Consider the following 19,051-nt stretch of genomic DNA (forward strand, 5'->3'; position numbering starts at 1 on the left):
GGACCAAAGGAAATGATAAACGTGCCCAACTTACGGACATGCCACCTGAAGTGTGCCACAATGCGACTGGTAGTGGTCTGGTGGAAAAAATAAGTGGAGCTGACACCCAGACAGAGAGGGACTTGTGGGATCTTCGTACTCTGGGTGGTGACTATGACAGGGCATGGCCAGTAATAGGCGCTGGAGCGGAGTATGACCCTGTGTTAACACATGTACTGACACAGAGAAACGACAGGGCTCCACAGACTGAAGTCATGATAGCGGGGGCAGCCATTCCAGAAGTTGTGACCTGGTTAGGAAGGGACGGCTGGTTCCTGGTTGACAGATCGGGTGGTGGTGACTCCCAATCAGACGGTGACGAAGGCGGTAAAGAGGGCAGTAAGACTGACTCTGGTATAAGGAGAAAAACTTCCTCCCGTCGCCGAAGATATAAAAGAGCCGAACGAGATAGTCACCCGGTTGGGGCAGATGTCTTGTCAGAAAGGTCGATGGCGAAACAGGGGCCATCCGTTCCTGAAGGAGGTGAGAATCCACTCGTCAAGTGTGTGATAGATGTACCCGAAGAGGCGCAAGATGCATGTACTGGTGAGGGTGTGCGTGAAGCCTTCAAAAGGCAGTAGAAGCGTGTAGTGTGCATTGGGCACTAGAGACAAAAATGTGGTGACTAAAGATTTGGTGACACAGACAGACTGTGACTTAAGGGCCAAAGTTCAAGGCCTACGTGTTGACCGCTGGGAGCGGGGTAAACCCAACATGGGTATGATTATGTGTGTTGTCCAAAACCGACTGAGACGGTCTTCTCGACTGGTAGGGCAAGGGAGTGTGTGTGACCTGTCTTGAGATTCCAGGTGTTTGACAGGTGTTCAACCCTACAGGTGTGAACAGAGGGGGAGGATATGTGGTGTAGTGACCCCTGTGGCAGCTAGGGGGCGCTCTGTGTGCTCTGTGAGATATGCATGGAGGCATATCTGTTGTGGTAATAGTGGTGAACCTGTAATCGGCAGTGTTGTGAATGGCCGATATGTGTCGCAGAGGGAGTCTGCGTGGTAAGTCTGATGTAGTGTGGTTATGCTGGGACTTGTAGTCCCTCAAGAGTTTGTGTAAGGTGTATAGTTAAGTTTGGGTGACTTACTAGGCTAGTCATGAGAGATGGGAGGGTCAGACTAGCCACACATACACTCCCACCCAGGGGAGTGGTTACCAGTATGTAACGTGACCAGGGTGTGGGTCAGGGTTCGTTGTGAGCTCCCTGTGTGTGGAGCTGAGAGGTGTGTCCGGTAGGTCCTGTGTGGTTCCTGTGTGGAACCTGTGTATGGACCTGACCGATGAAGGTGCTGGACCATCCTAGGAATGACTAGGGTCCTGTGAGCACCTGGAACCGTGGAACCTGATGGATGGATGGTGCTGGACTGTTCTGGGAATGACCAGGGTCCTGCAAGCACCTGAGATGGTTGGTGCTGGACTGTTCTGGGAATGACCAGGGTCCTGCAAGCACCTGAGATGGTCGGTGCTGGACTGTTCTGGGAATGACCAGGGTCCTGCAAGCACCGGAGACCGTGAGACTTGGCTTCGGGTGGCCTGGGTATTGGACGTTCCCGGCTGGGGAAGGACGTCCTGAAGAATACCCGGACTAGGCCACCAGGCAGGGTCCTGGCTACCTGGGTGTTGGGAGGTCCTGCGACGAGGATCGTATCCCTGAATAGCACGAGGTGAGGACCGGGATCTGCGGGGCCAGGGACTGTTACTGTGTGGGGAAGCTGGAGTCCTTCGGTGAGGTCTGGACTGACTACTGGGTGCTGACCAGGCAAGTTGGTGATCCCCGTTAGGCAGCTTACCCGGAAGAGTGTTAACAGAGTGTGGGGAAGCTGGAGTCCTTCGGAGAGGTCTGGACTGACTACTGTGTATTGACCAGGCGAGTTGGTGATCCCCGTTAGGCAGCTTACCCAAAGGCTGTTAGAAGAGTCGGCAGGTGGAGCCGGAGCTCCCGTCAGGTACGATACAGGCCGGTAGTGCTTGTGAAGTTCTATGTACTGCGTGGTCTCCCTTGGGAACTGGTTAAGGGAGGACCAGCGTGATTAAGAGACTGTGACCCAGAGTCGTATGTGCTGTTTGCGACTTGGGACATTGGTGAAGTGTACGGCGTACGGACACCCTGGTAACTGGGCGAAGTGAGAGGCCCAGCACGTTAGTGTCCGTGAGACAAAGCCATACACTGAAGTGTTTGAAGCTGCAAGTAAATATCACCAGTTGGTGCCTGTTGTGTTTCATGTTATGAACTGTGCGTAACCCGGTTTATGACGCTTAATAAACCGCATGGACTGCTTTGTTTTATAAACCCGTGCCCGTGTGCTTGAATATCGCGGCCAAGTGAGTGTCCCCCAACACTCTCAGTAAGAGAAACCTTACACTATCTTAAAAAAGCATAACAGATGTGAGCCTCCTACTGCTCCCTCTTTTGCTGCGGTCTCGGCCTCTCACTCCCGCTCATGATCAACAGGGCCACCTGCCTCCCTGCAAGAGAGGATGTGACACGGCCACCACCATTGTCACCGAGCATCTGCATACCATCTTATTGAAGTGAACAACTCTCCATCCCTCAAACCCTTGAGAGAAAGAGGAGATACCCCCCTAGCCACCGACAAGCCATGGTTCTGAATGGCAGCATTTCAAAATTACTCGCTTTCAAAATGCTGACATTCCGGCTGGTGGAGACTGACAGTTTCACATAACTGATGGCAGTGGCTGTCCTACAGCATGTTGTTCCCAGCCACCACTACTTTTCTTGGTGCGCCATCCCTGCCCTGCACACAAATGTGGTGGAGAAAATCAGGTGTGCGCTGCGCAACGCTATTAGTGGCAATGTCCACATAACTGAAACGTAAACCAGTAAGCACCATCAGAGACATTACTTTTCCCTATCTGCCCACTGGGTTAATGTAGTGGTGGTTTGGTCAGAGGCGGAAGACATTGGACAGGCATTGGACCACATGTCCTACCACCACCGAAGATTGCTGGATATTCCTCTGTCCAGGCTGCCTCTTCCTTCTACTCTACTTCCAGGTGATAGTTTTGGAAGATGAGGAGGAGCAACAGCTGTGTTCAAAGCAGGGTGGCTCTCAGGTCAGCTCACGGCATCACTGGAAGGTGGCTGGGAGAATAGTGAGGGCCCAAACGATACACCTTCCACCAAGGACAGCTTGTCGTTACCTCTGGGTAGCCTGGCAAACATGAGCCAATATATGCTGCAATGCTTGCCCGTATTGTCACCAGATTACTGGGTGGTCACCCTGCTGGATCCCTGGTACAAGAACAATGTATCATCACTGCTTCCCTCACTGGAGCAACGTCAAAAAATGCATCAATACAAGAATGCGATAGAGAAACTACTAATGGCTTTCTCACCTGACAATTTAAAAAAAAAAAAATTGCGTGTGTTATTTTAAGTCATTTGCCTAAAAAAAAAGAGTTGGCCCCCTCGCCACTCCATGTCCACCACCACGTCCACCTCCACTGCCACCTTCTTCCACTTGGACCTCTGTCTCATGGCTCTATTTTTTTATTTTTGTTTTTTTTTATTATGTCTCTGTTATTTTAAGTCACTTGTTTAACATAAAAAGTGGGATGGATGAGGGAGGGATGAATGGATGAGGCAGAAGTGCATGGATGGATGGAAAAGGGAGGGATGTATGGATGGATGGATGGAAGGATGGAAGATGGAGAGATAAATGGATGAAGGAAGGATGTACAGCTGCCAGCTGGTGAATACTCTTATCAGCCTCACCTGCTCTCACTTCAATCAGCGAGACCAGGCATAGGATGATGAGAGTAATACTCTCATCAGACAATGCCCATGACCGGCGGTAACCTTTTTACCACTGTTCACAGCTGCTGGTTATCACACTGTCATCTGTCAGTGTGGGAACCACAGCACTCTGACCATCAGTAACATCAAAGGTTACCGCCGATTAGAGCTGGTGCTTCTCACGCTGGCACACAGATGACAGCTTGGGAAATACCGGATGTTTTAGTTCATTTGAGTGGGGTTCGGGTTCTGGTCCGAGTTCAAGCAATGTTCTGGAAGTGAGACTGTCACGATCCACACCGTGACTGTCAGGATCCCTTAGCCGCTGCCCACCAGATGTCACGGATTGGGGTGACTTTAGACCAGCAGACGGCTATCACATGTGCAGGGGGCTTATCCTAGTTATTCCTCCACTGCCACAATGTGATGAAAAGAACACACACAATGCTATTGACCTCTTAGTTTACAGCAGGGGCTTATTTTAGGTATCCCACTGCTCTTCAATATACCATGAACTGCAGGGATTTGAGTATCCCGCTTACAGTTCCACTTAACACTTGCAGCTCTCTGGCGCCCCCTTACTCTCAGGTCAGATTAGGTACTGCACCTAGGGTAATTAGTCGCCAGAAAGGCTACCTGCTATGTACTGGCTATTGGGCGCGCTGCAGCGACGCGATAACTACTCCCACTCAGGCAGGAACAATAATTATCAAGCCGCAGTCGCTGAAACAACCCCCAAAAGCCTGCACAGTACACGGTATCACTGCCACCAGCCTCGATTAAACGGGTCCGAAGCTAACCCCAAAACAGTAGCGTACTTTCCCTTCAAGAGACAGGGTACGTTTTTAGAGCATGGAGAAATAACTGGCATGAAATAATATACCCATAAAGTTTATGCAGTGTTTATCAAAATATTTTACAAAGATGTTACAAATGAGACAATTGCAAATATGTACAAGGTAATTATAAAAATAAAAGGATTAAATGAAGAAAAGGTAACACTCACATATTTTCAGATCATTGCATTGCAGGCAACAGGCTAGGAGACCTTTCCATCTATCCCAGTGCATTTGCACTCACAGTCTGGTCGCTTCAGGTAAAAACTCACAACTCCCCCCTGGAAGCCTGCCAGCAACTTTATAACCTACAGCCTGTGACCTCACAGAAAGGGCTGGTTTTTCCAACCCCTCCTCTCTCGTCATTCTGACTAAGTATAAGCTAAATCTTTCTAAGACTTGTAATTCCGCTGCTGAACCTATCATAGTCCTAACTTAACCAGCATTCATCTCGGAGTAACGTGGGCTTTCTAATAAGATCAAATATGCCCTGTCTGGGATACATATTTACAGAGAAATCCCTACTTCTTCACCAGATGGAGTTAGATGCCCGTATTTAGAGTGATGCGTAGATCCTCCGAGTGTGATTATGACGATATATTTTGGTGTTCGTATTTTAAATCGTTCGCCTAATATCTTACAAAAATGGAACAAAGAACTTCCATGTGTTCTAGAAGTTTCCATTCCAGTGATAGCTTGGACAAGAGCTTACCCGGCAGGAAATGCCGGTCGTAAATTCCTTTCTTCAATAAAACTCCCCTCTCACATACATTGGCACGGCAAGCTCAACTCTGAAGTAAAAGACAAGGGGGGTTTCTTAGCCCACATCCTGGGCTGACAAGAGAACTAAACTTATGATATTTCATACCATATCGTGACACCTCCCCCTTTTGGCGTGCGCTACGGCTGCAGAACCTCTTGGTATGCCTCCATGCGCACCTCCGTGGGTTCACCCTGGCGGGAGAGTCCATCTGCATTACCATGCTCTTTGCCCGCTTTGTGTTTAATGGTGAAGTCAAATTGCTGAAGGGCAAGGCTCCAGCGTAGCAACCTGCCATTGGTTCCACACATGGTGCTTAGCCAGCGCAGAGGGTTGTGGTCGGTCACCACCGTGAAGGTGCGACCGTACAAGTAGGGCTGCAAGTGCTGCAGGGCCCAGACTATGGCCAGGCACTCCTTCTCAATGGTGGAGTAGGCCACTTCCCTCGGCAAAAGTTTCCGGCTCAGGTACAACACGGGGTGCTCTTGGTCCTCCGAGTCAACCTGGCTGAGCACAGCACCGAGGCCAAACTCGCTGGCGTCGGTCTGTACCAAGAACGGTCGACTGCTGTCGACTGCTTTCAACACAGGGGCGTTGCACAGTGCTGTCTTCAACGCCTGGAAGGCCCCCTCACAGCCATCTGTCCAGTTGACGATGTGGGGCAGCTTCTTCCTGGTGAGGTCCGTCAAAGGTTTTGCCAGGCTACTATAGTGCTGCACGAAGCGCCTATAGTACCCTGCAGTGCCCAGGAAGGACATCACCTGTTTCTTGTTCCTGGGAGTGAGCCAGTTCACGATCACGCCCACTTTGTCAGGCTCTGGCTTTAGGGTGTTTCTATCTACCCGGTGCCCCAGGTAGTGAACCTCCCTCATGCCCATCTGGCACTTTCCCGGCTTGATAGTCAGTCCTGCTCGGTGAATTCGCCCGAGCACCTCCTCGAGATGCTGCAGGTGTTCATCCCAGGAGGGACTGAAGATGGCAATGTCATCTAAGTACGCCACAGCGTACTTCTCCAGTCCCTGAAGCAGGAGATTGACCATCCGCTGGAAAGTGGCAGGGGCATTCTTCATGCCGAAGGGCATGACCGTGGACTCGTACAGTCCAAAGGGTGTGATAAAGGCGGACTTCTCCTGCGCCTCAGGGCTCAGGGGAATCTGCCAGTATCCGCGACTCAGATCCATTATTGTCAGGTATTTTGCGCCAGCTAACTTCTCAAGCAGCTCCTCGATGCGCGGCATTGGGTGCGCATCAGAGGCTGTAATGGCGTTGAGCCCCCTGTAGTCCACGCAGAACCGGGTGGTCCGGTCCTTCTTTGGCACGAGAACTACAGGTGAGGCCCACGCGCTCTTTGACCGTCGAATCACCCCCAGCTGTAACATCTCATCGATCTCCTGGCGCATAATCTGCTGCACCTGGTCAGAGATTCGATAGGGTGTTCGCCGTAGTGGGGCGTGATTCCCGGTGTCCACCTCATGGACGGCTAACTCAGTCCTTCCAGGCCGGTTGGAGAACACGACCCGGAAGGGTTCCAGTGTGGTTTGCAACTGCAACCGCTGTGGTTCATCTAGCGAGGCGCTTACCTCCACGTCCTCAATGGACCCACGGGCCTTGGCTTGGGCCAGCATGTCCAGGAGGGCGTCTTCCTCCCCGTCTTCGGGTGCGCTGCAGACCGGTAGGACGAAAGGTTCACGTTCGTGATGAGCCTTCATCATGTTGACGTGAAAGGCCTTTCGCCTACCCCGAGTGTGGTCAAGCGTGACCACATAGGTGACCGGGTTGAGCTGTTGGTGGACGACGTACGGGCCCTCCCAGGCTGCCTGAAGCTTATCCGTTGGTACAGGAACCAGCACCCACACCTTTTGACCCACGTAGTAGGTCCGCTCCCGGGCGTTCTGGTCGTACCAGTGCTTCTGATCAGCCTGAGCCTGCATCATGTTGTCATGCACCAACTGCGTCAAGGTCTGCATCTTGTCACGGAAGCGCATGACATACTCCACTATGGACACTTCAGAAGGGTTCGGCTACTCTTCCCAGGATTCTCTTACCAACCCAAGGGGTCCCTGGACTCGCCTGCCGTACAGGAACTCGAAGGGGGAGAACCCCGTCGAGGCCTGCTGAACCTCTCGGTAAGCAAATAGCAGGTGTGGGAGGTACCGCTCCCAGTCGCGCCCTTGTGTCTCAACCAGCATGCGTAGCATCTGTTTGAGGGTACCATTGAAGCGTTCACACAAGCCATTGGTCTGTGGGTGATACGCACTCGATACCAGGTGCTTCACCTGCATTTTCTTACAGAGAGCCTCCATTAGGTGAGACATAAATTGGGTCCCTCGATCAGTAAGCATTTCCCTGGGAAATCCTACCCGTGCAAAGATAGCCAACAGGGCATCCGCCACCTTATCTGCCCTAGTTGAAGACAGAGCTACTGCCTCTGGGTACCGGGTAGCGTAGTCTACCACAGTAAGAATATATTGCTTTCCAGAGCTGCTGGGGACGGCCAGTGGGCCCACAATGTCCACCGCAATCCTCTGGAAAGGCTCCTCTATCACTGGCAAAGGGATCAGGGGAGCCTTGAGAGCAGGCCCCGCCTTCCCCACTCTTTGACAGGTGACACAGGAGCGGCAGTAGTTTGACACATCTGTCCCCATCTTAGGCCAATAGAAGTGTTGAGACAGCCGGGCCTTAGTTTTGCTGATCCCCAAGTGTCCAGCTAGCGGGATCTCATGGGCAATCCGCAACAACTCACCCCGGAATTGCTGCGGGATGACCAGCTGTCTTTCCCTCAACCACTCCTTTTGTGATTCTCCAGGTACTGTCTCCCGGTACAACCTTCCTCCTTCCCAGAACACCTTCTCCTTATCAGTCTCGGAGAATGACGTCCCGGCGAGTTGTCTCAAACTCTCTAGGCTCGCATCTGTGTGCAGAGCGGCCTGAAACTCCTGGCTAGGGGAAGCCAGAAGCGATGTCAGGGTCCCTTCCCCACGGGAGCCCTTTGGGACCTGCTCTGGGTCCACCTCTGGTTCAGTCACACTGATGACTGAGGAGGGTCCGGAAGGCAGACAGGTATCTGCGTTCCGGGCACTCTGACTGCGGGTGACAGCAGCTACGTAGGCTGTCTCCCCGGGGATTTCTACAGACCCAACAGCCGACGCTGCTATGGGCTCTACCTCCCCATCCACCCCCATTACCTCAGGAGCATTGCTACTTATGGGCCAGTTACCTTCCTCGGTGGCACTGGTCAATTACATGGCATCACCTTCCTCACGGTTCCCATGTATCTCCCCATTTCTTGTAGCACCGACACTTGCCCCTGCTAGGGGTTCCTCAGCCGTCTCACTCCGCAGAGCGACGTGGCTGAGCACTCCTGTACCTATGGACACATCAACTTTCACAGAAACATCATTATCAGATACAGTTGGCACAGGTACAACATTTCCACTATCAATCCTAGGGAAAAAATGGTTATCAGATGCAACATTACAAGATAAAGCATGGTCAGGTAACACATGCGATTTCCCATCATCATCATCATCATCATCAGGGTTAACTTTACCCTCATTAGTAGATTGGAGAGGAGGGTCATCCACGAAGTATGCAACCAACCTCCCCAAATCAGTCCCCAACAAAACATCAGTGGGCAAATTATCAGACAGCCCCACTTCCTTCACCCCGCTCCCGGCACCCCAATTAATAAAAACCCGGGCCATTGGCAAAGGACAGCTGATGCCCCCAATCCCAGTGACAGTTAGGGTTTTCCCCGGAATGATTTCTTCAGGGGCCGCCAGTTCGGGTCGGATGAGGGTTCGTTCAGCCCCGGTGTCCTTGAGGCCTGTAGCAACACGACCTCCCACAATGACAGGCTGTACGTTATCACACCCCCTCCCAGCCACACCACCCACCAAAAGAACTGCTGCATTAGGCCCTGGGGCCTGGGATGAGGGGTTCTTCTGCTTGGCTGGACATTGGTGACTGAGGTGTCCAGTCTGCCTGCAGTGGTAACACTGGCGAAGTTCGGTGGTAGGTCTGGTGCTGTTGGCCACGGGGACAGGACCTCTGGTATGTTGGCTGGCAGGGGTACTGGCGTTGGATGCAGGCTTACCCCCTCTCCAGCTGGAGGTGACTGGCTTCCGCACTTCCGATCTACAGTTGGCCTCATAGGCATCGGCAATCTGCGCTGCTTTCGTCACGTCTTTGGGTTCTCGGTCCATCACGAACTGTCGCACCTCAGTTGGGCAAAGATGGAAGAACTGGTCTTTGATCATCAGGTCTCGCAGCTGGGCAAAAGTGGTTACTGCCAGTCCTTGGGTCCACTGGTCAAAGTGGGTCCCCAGTCCATGCACCACATCACTGTAACTGTCGTGTGGGCCATGTTGGAGGGTCCGAAACTTTTTACGGTACACCTCGGGTGTAAGCTGGTACTTAGCTATGAGAGCCTGCTTGATGGCCTCATAGTCACCATCTTGTTCTTGAGGGAGGGCAGCAAACGCCTCCAGAGCTTTGCCTCTCAGCCCTGGTGTCAGGTATCGTGCCCATTCTTGTGTAGGCAGCTGGTACTGTCTGCAGGCTTTCTCAAAGGCCCGCAGAAACGTGTCCAAGTCCCCATCCTTTTCCATAACAGGAAAGTGGTCAGGCCGGGGCTTCGGTATCTGAGCGCTGCTGGGCTCACGACTGGACTGGGACGACCCCTGCATTTGTAGTTGGGCCATCTGCAGCTGGTGCTCCCGCTCCTGGTATTGCTGGATCAGCTGCTGACGTCCATCACGGTCATCAGCGGGCAGTAAGTTCCAAGACCGCCAGCAGGTGGGGGTCCAATCCGCCCTGATGTCTAATCGGGCCGGCATTCAGTGGGTGGACCCCTGCTGCAGCACCATGTTCGCTGGTGCCGACTTCTGTGGCCTCTGGGCTCTGTGGCCTGGCTTGGTCTGCTTCACATTGCACCAGTTCAGCGACCATTTGAGCCTTGGTTTTGTTTGTACAGTCAATCTGCTGTGACATGCACAAGGCCATAAGAGTGTCCTTGGACTGCTTCTTATAAAAGGTTTCTCCCAGCACAACCATGGTTGCCAAATAAAAGATAGGATAGAAAAACGAAGAGAAAGGGAAGGGATAATTACCAGTACACAATTGTCTCTCTCACAACTAATAAACACTGAGTTTGTTCTCCAACCTTTTTGCGCAGAGTTCTCACAAGAACTTTCTGCAAGTTTTTAGTGAGAGGAATGATTGCTCAAACCAAATCACTAATGCTCTAATATCCCACCGCCTTGCCACCAATATGTCACGATTCACACCGTGACGGTCAAGATCCCTTAGCCGCTGCCCACAATATGTCACGGATTGGGGTGACTTTAGACCAACAGACGGCTATCACATGTGCAGGGGGCTTATCCTAGTTATCCCACCGCTGCCACCAATATGTCACGATCCACACCGTGACTGTCAGGATCCCTTAGCCGCTGCCCACCAGATGTCACGGATTGGGGTGACTTTAGACCAGCAGACGGCTATCACATGTGCAGGGGGCTTATCCTAGTTATTCCTCCACTGCCACAATGTGATGAAAAGAACACACACAATGCTATTGACCTCTTAGTTTACAGCAGGGGCTTATTTTAGGTATCCCACTGCTCTTCAATATACCATGAACTGCAGGGATTTGAGTATCCCGCTTACAGTTCCACTTAACACTTGCAGCTCTCTGGCTCCCCCCTTACTCTCAGGTCAGATTAGGTACTGCACCTAGGGTAATTAGTCGCCAGAAAGGCTGCCTGCTATGTACTGGCTATTGGGCGCGCTGCAGCGACGCGATAACTACTCCCACTCAGGCAGGAACAATAATTATCAAGCCGCAGTCGCTGAAACAACCCCCAAAAGCCTGCACAGTACACGGTATCACTGCCACCAGCCTCGATTAAACGGGTCCGAAGCTAACCCCAAAACAGTAGCGTACTTTCCCTTCAAGAGACAGGGTACGTTTTTAGAGCATGGAGAAATAACTGGCATGAAATAATATACCCATAAAGTTTATGCAGTGTTTATCAAAATATTTTACAAAGATGTTACAAATGAGACAATTGCAAATATGTACAAGGTAATTATAAAAATAAAAGGATTAAATGAAGAAAAGGTAACACTCACATATTCTCAGATCATTGCATTGCAGGCAACAGGCTAGGAGACCTTTCCATCTCTCCCAGTGCATTTGCACTCACAGTCTGGTCGCTTCAGGTAAAAACTCACAACTCCCCCCTGGAAGCCTGCCAGCAACTTTATAACCTACAGCCTGTGACCTCACAGAAAGGGCTGGTTTTTCCAACCCCTCCTCTCTCGTCATTCTGACTAAGTATAAGCTAAATCTTTCTAAGACTTGTAATTCCGCTGCTGAACCTATCATAGTCCTAACTTAACCAGCATTCATCTCGGAGTAACGTGGGCTTTCTAATAAGATCAAATATGCCCTGTCTGGGATACATATTTACAGAGAAATCCCTACTTCTTCACCAGATGGAGTTAGATGCCCGTATTTAGAGTGATGCGTAGATCCTCCGAGTGTGATTATGACGATATATTTTGGTGTTCGTATTTTAAATCGTTCGCCTAATATCTTACAAAAATGGAACAAAGAACTTCCATGTGTTCTAGAAGTTTCCATTCCAGTGATAGCTTGGACAAGAGCTTACCCGGCAGGAAATGCCGGTCGTAAATTCCTTTCTTCAATAAAACTCCCCTCTCACATACATTGGCACGGCAAGCTCAACGCTGAAGTAAAAGACAAGGGGGGTTTCTTAGCCCACATCCTGGGCTGACAAGAGAACTAAACTTATGATATTTCATACCATATCGTGACAGAGACCAAATACTTTTTTAAAATCCGACGGACCTGAACATCCATGGATCCACCCATCACTAATTGACTGGAGATTATCAATAAAGGACTAAACCTGAAGAACATCCTGTTCTAACTGCACCCCAAGCATTGATTAGCAGCTTACTTTCAATATAGAAATGTACACAGAAAGCGCATAGTCAAGCGTGTGGGTTCGGTTAGCTTTCTAAGCTCTGCTACATCTAAAAACTCTGATTGCATCACTACTGCTTCACCTAGTGAGCTAAGTAATATATCTCTGGAAACAGAGTCTCTGCCCCTAAATTATGCTGCTGCTCAATTGAGGTGTCAAAAATCTGGTGACAGATTCCCTTTAATGAACAAATGAACTCCAATATTTCTTAAAATATCCAATAATCTTTTTAGGTATATTTTTCTTTATTTTTCTTTAAGAGAATGTGTCACAAAGATTTTTTAAAATGACCAATATTACCACCGTTGCTGGACCACATATTACCACCAAATGGTGACTAAATAATACCATGTACAAGGGAGAAATACCACCACCTTAAATCATAATTTGCTGTCCCCTGTCCCCCACCCACACTTCATCATTTGCTGTTGCCCACTATCAATTCATCATTTACTGTCCCCTGTCCTCCATCTTCAATTCATAATTTACTTTCCCCCATCCTCAATTCATCATTATTTGCGCTCCCCCACCTCCATACATCACAATTCACTGCCCCCCATGCCACACCCTCAATTCACCATCATTTGTTCCCCCAAGCCCATTTAATTTATTTTATTTAAAAAAAAAGTTTATCATATTTACCTCTCATGCAGCGCAACTCCGCTTCTGGTGTCCGGGTGAGCATATGTGCTGCTGTGTATGCTATTACGTCATTGTGTATATGCTGTCACCAGTGCGTCACAGAGAGGTTGCAGGGACTCCCTTGGAGCTGCACCGTTGTTCCATACTCCAGGAAGGCTCCCTGCGCTGGCACACAATGCTTTATTATACCTTGGGGCCTGTAAGCAGACCGGGCCCCATACAACAGTAAGGGCAGTAATGCCCTGATGGTAGCCCCGCTCTGGCACATGGAGAGGTTATACTTTAAAAATAGATCCATCCTGATAGGGTACATGTTGTGGTGGGATGACTTATATGCTGCTTTGCTCAAAACAATATCAACCAATTAACCTATGTTATTTACATGTATTATTACTATTTTCTTATTTAATTACTATATGTATTTATTCATTTTTTTTTCATACAAGGGTATGTTTGTTCATGTCCAGAGTGTGAATGTGTACCTACACATTGCACTTATATCAACATGTATTCCAGCTCAGGTCTCTGGTGTTACAAAACTAAGTGATAAGGTAAATTTAGTTGAATATTAGGAATATTGAGCATTGGAGGTATGTCACATGTCTTCAGCTATCTTCTTAAATATTTCAACATATCCAATATGACTAAAGATTGTGAAAAAATTGCAATAATGGTAACAAGAATTATTATGTAGTAGAAGTTGTCACAGAATCGAAAAAGGAAAGAATAACGTTCTGTAGTCATGTCATGGGCAGCCAACGGGCAATAATTTCATTTCAATAATTTATCACTGATGGGAATCATCTGGCGATTCCTATTACAGCTTTGTCTCTAGACTTTAGATAATTTCTTTTACTTCCAACTTTTTTAATAGTAAAAGAAAATTGCCTGTTGTGTTGCATGGGCCATATCTATAGCCAAAGCTAATCTTCCAAAGAATGAGCGACTATGTATTCCTATTGATAACAATACCGTCTGTCTGCTGTAAATGGGATAATTGTTTCTCGTACTGCATGTCTGCCTTTTATAGGCCATCTACTGTATATGTTGTTAACCTGATCACTTAGAAATGTGACAACTACATTCTTCAAACTACCATAGCTTTTATGAGCGGTACTACTTCTTTCTTTTTAAGAAGATGTGTGTAATATCCCAAAAGTAATATAAAATGGATCTGCCTCCAGAAACACTGATACTTTATCCCTAATGGATTCTCTCTCACTTCTGCATAGCTAGAAACATTGGGACTCATATCTTGTATCTAGATCATAGTTTAGAAGATTTATGAGGTGAAGAAGCCTTAAGGACTCATATTAAACTGGGCAGCGCCATATCCACCATTGATGACATTCCTGCAGGTTATGCACATGGTGTAGCTATCACTGAACCGGCAGTTTTTAGGTCTTTCAAGCTTATTTTCTTCCCTTAAGGAGAAACCTGTGAATGTTCAAAGAAACACATGTAGCTATAGGGTGTGCAGGGGTAGCAGATGAGAGATGCAAAGGACATGCAATGGGACATTAGAAAAATAAATAGCACATATTTTCATTAATTTCATTTTTTATATAATATATGAATTATCATATTCTTGGATAAGATCAGTTCTACAGGACAGACACGTTTAGTCTGTCATTTCCAGATGTTGTTAATAGCAGATTCACAGTTTGCTATGAAATTAGGCAACATTTGCTTAGAAACACCAGAACCTGAATGTAGATGTTCAAAGTATTGATCCAAATCGGAGAAAGAAATGAAACTAGAGATTAGCTGGTGAAATCATATCTAATAACATTGAGGTTTTTCTCTTTTCCTTCATTGTAAATTAAAATCTACAACATTCTTGATTACATGGCAACCTCATTAAGACTGTATGATTTTATGCAGCAAGTGTATGGGCTCTGTCCTATGGCTAGTTCCCTCTGTGGAGGGTCCAGCTCTTTCAACATGGACAGCAGCCGCTATCATTGATGGTACTCAAGTACAAGTGATCATAGGTAGCCATTTAAAAGTTTTTTTTAAGTTAGAAAAATGTGTTTTTCTAGATAAATCTGTTTTGTTTGATCGTTACCATGTGTGTTGTGATTCAGTCTAGCCCTCTATTCGGTCTGGGACAAAAAGAATCACTACAGTTGAAGCCGCTAATCACACATACTAATTCATTATGTTGCTTTTTAAAGGGAACCTGTCACCTGAATTTGGCGGGACCGGTTTTGGGTCATATGGGCGGGGATTTCGGGTGTTTGATTCACCCTTTCCTTACCCACTGGCTGCATGCTGGCCGCAATATTGGATTGAAGTTCATTCTCTGTCCACCGGAGTACACGCCAGTGCAAGGCAATATTGCCTTGCACAGGCGTGTACTCCGGAGGACAGAGAATAAACTTCAATCCAATATTGCAGCCAGCATGCAGCCAGCGGGTAAGGAAAGGGTGAATCAAACACCTGAAAACCCCGCCCATATGACCCAAAACCGGTCCCGCCAAATTCAGGTGACAGGTTCCCTTTAAACTGACAAAATCAATCAAAGCAAACAAAACTTGTATGTCCAAATTTGTAAGATTGACTATGTAATTGAGATTCTGAATCAGGTTTTATGGGTGTCTGCAGGAAGATATGGAGCGATACAGTATATAGGTCTGTGACGTAGTGAATGCAGTGCTCTCTAACTTGTTGTTCTTCAACTATTGATGTGTGTACCCCCCAATTTAGCTTTATGGCTTAATTTTATTGAGTGCTATTCAGTTTCTCTTCATAAAGCTACATTCTCATAATTATTAGTAAAAGCAAGTAGGGCACACATTAGTGCTGTGCAAAGGTTTAAGGCAGGTTTGGAGAAAATGGAGTTAAATTAAGAATGCTTTAAAAAGAAATGACAAGTAGTTTATTTGTATCATTTAAAATGCAAAGTGAACGAGTAAAATTGAAATGTAAATTTAATAAATATTTGGAGTGACCACCACCCTTTGCCTTCAAAACAGCTTCCAAGCATCAGTTCTTCTAAATACATTCGCATACGATTGTTGAAGGAAATCGGCAGGGGATTTGTTCAAAAACATCTTGGAGAACTAACCTGTTATGATCCTTAGTGGTTGAGGATCACAAATTACTCCAGCTAAGTAACAAACATAGGACAAGCTCTAGGGAGGTGGCAAACTGGACTGACCGCAAATCTGAACCTATCCAAACACACTAGAAGTAGCCGGTGAACGTGCCTAAAAATCCTAGACGTCTCGAGCCAGCCTGAGGAACTAACTACCCCTAGAGAGAAAGAAAGACCTCTCTTGCCTCCAGAGAAATAATCGCCAAAGATATAGAAGCCCCCAACAAATAATAACGGTGAGGTAAGAGGAAGGCACATACACAGGGGTGAAAGCAGATTCAGCAAATGAGGCCCACTAATACTAGATAGCAGAAAATAGAAAAGGTAATCTATGCGGTCAGTAAAAAACCCTTACAAAATATCCACTCTGAGATTTCAAGAACCCCCACACCAACTAACGGTGTGGGGGGAGAAACTCAGTCCCCTAGAGCAACCAGCAAGTGAGGAAATCACATTTTAGCGAGCTGGACTAAAAACATAATGAACGCTGATAATCAAAAAATGATCAAACAAAAACTTAGCTTGTCTTGGAGAGACTGGGAGCAAGGTAGACACAAGGAATCTGAAGAGCACTGAATACATTGATAGCAGGCAAGGAACTGAGTATCCAGGTGAGCTAAATAGGAAACCAACCAAGGATAACGAACCAGCTGATGCTGCCAACCTGCAGAAAGACAACACTACACAGTACTGCTTGTGACCACTAGAGGGAGCCCAAAAATAGAGTTCACAACACTAACCACAGAAATTCTTTGGATGTAGGCTTGTCCAAATCTTTCTGTCTTTTCATTTAATCCCACACAGACTCCATAACACCATCAGGGAGGTGTCTGATTGGCTGAAAAAATTATTCTGCAGTGGTACAACAACCTCAAATATATAGCCAACATCATAAAGAACTATATTTGGAGTAAACAAGAACAAGGAGTCCTGGAAGTACTGATATGGCCCCAACAGAGTCCTTAGCTCAACATCATTGAGTCTGTCTTGGACTACATGAAGCCTACGTCTTGGACTACATGAAGCCTATGTCCACAGACGATCTGTGCTTAGTTTTCCGTGGTGTTTGGAACAAACTCCTTGCTGAATTTATTTGTTTCTACTTATTTTACTCACTTATATACCACCATTAAAGAAACAACACTTTACAGACATGATCATAACTGTCTCCCTTGGGGCTCAGAATCTAATTTCCCTATCATATGTCTTTCAATATAGGAGGAAACCGGAGAAAACACAAGCAAAGGAGAACATTCAAACTCCTTGCAGATCTTTTCCTTGATGGGATCTGAACTCAGTGCCACAGAGCTGCAAACCACTGAGCCACCATGTTCAAAAACTGTGTGAAGTGTAGATAGAAGGATTGATGCTTTCATGGTGTTTTGAAGGCAAAGGGAGGTCACACCAAATATTGATTTGAATGAGACTTCTCTTTTGTTTATTCACTTTACATATTGATAACTGATAAAAATAAACTTGGAACACTACTATCTTTGAAAGCATTCTTACTTTAAAATTTGTTTTTTTTTACATCTGCCTAAAACTTTTACAGAGCACTCTATATATGAAGTCAAAATAATAGTTGCTGTGATTATAGATAGCATATAAATGACTAAAATAAAACATTGGTGTAATTTGATATTTTTCTCATGGTGAGTACAAAAGTCACTGTAACTACACTATCTAGCAGTTAAATTTTCGTGGTGATGCCAAAATTCTACATAGGTAAAGGGAGTCTGACAGCCTAAAAAATGTCTTTTCAAACTAAGCACAGGTGATCAGTGCACCCTTGGCCCAACAATTCACTGCAAGTTCCCACTACTTATGTATCAACTATTTCTGTCCTTCTCTGGTTCTTGTAAAGCCAGAGCTGACAATCAAATAAGTGGGAATCAGTTTTGGATGCAGAACTAGTGATTGGGAAGGTTCATTGAACTGTTTGGTCGCACCATGGGTGCACTGAGCACGTGTGCTTGTTCTGGACAGTCATTTTGTGCAGACTGTATCCCTTCAAAATAAAGTACGAAGAAAACAGCAATTTTAATTATATGATTCATACATGAATAGATGCATTATGACAATAGGTAACCTATGTAGAAAATGTTCATACATATCCTATGAACCAAGGGAAATGAAACCATCATAAAACTCTTTCGAAATTATATAGAAAAAGTTTCATTTTCAAAAATGATTCCTTAGATTGCTGTAAAACACTTTGGATTATGCTACATATACACAGCATCATGAAAAATAGAAACTATGGCTTAAAATATAAGGTATGATAACTGTCACTAGCTGATTGTTACAAGAAATGGATCTAACAGGGTGACTGAATTTGGGCCTAGCACCACAAGACATCTCGTGTTACCATCCATCTCTGTATAAATGAATTCCAGTATGTCACCAGGAGACACGACACGGCTGACAATGAAGATTCCAGGCAGACACTTTCCTCCTGAGAGATTAATAAACATTGCTTAATCTGGGGAATCTGGCAGAAATAGCCTTCAATTTACCCATTATGCATTTTCCATTTGCTGTTACAGATGACGGCTGCGGACGTTTTAATATTTCTGTTTTTTCTTTTCCCTGTAAATAAGAAGCCATCTGTCCATCTCCAATGATCATTTTGTGTAGCTTTTTGGCATCACTTTCTTAATTTACATGCATTAAATATTTATATTTTCCATTGCTGAAAAGTTATTAATATTTTTTATTCTTGGGTTAGAAACATGTAGAAATATACTACGATGCTGCTTTCTTCCATTTTTGTAACTTTCTTTAGGGAAAAAAGTACAAAATGTAATTTATATTTTATTTTTAACTTAGTGTCTTCATTTAACGATTGAATGTAAATGTCCTTTATGGCTCAATATGATGGGAATCTGTCAGTAG

This window comes from Ranitomeya variabilis, chromosome 5, assembly GCF_051348905.1.
Source record: "Ranitomeya variabilis isolate aRanVar5 chromosome 5, aRanVar5.hap1, whole genome shotgun sequence".
NCBI lineage: Eukaryota > Metazoa > Chordata > Amphibia > Anura > Dendrobatidae > Ranitomeya > Ranitomeya variabilis.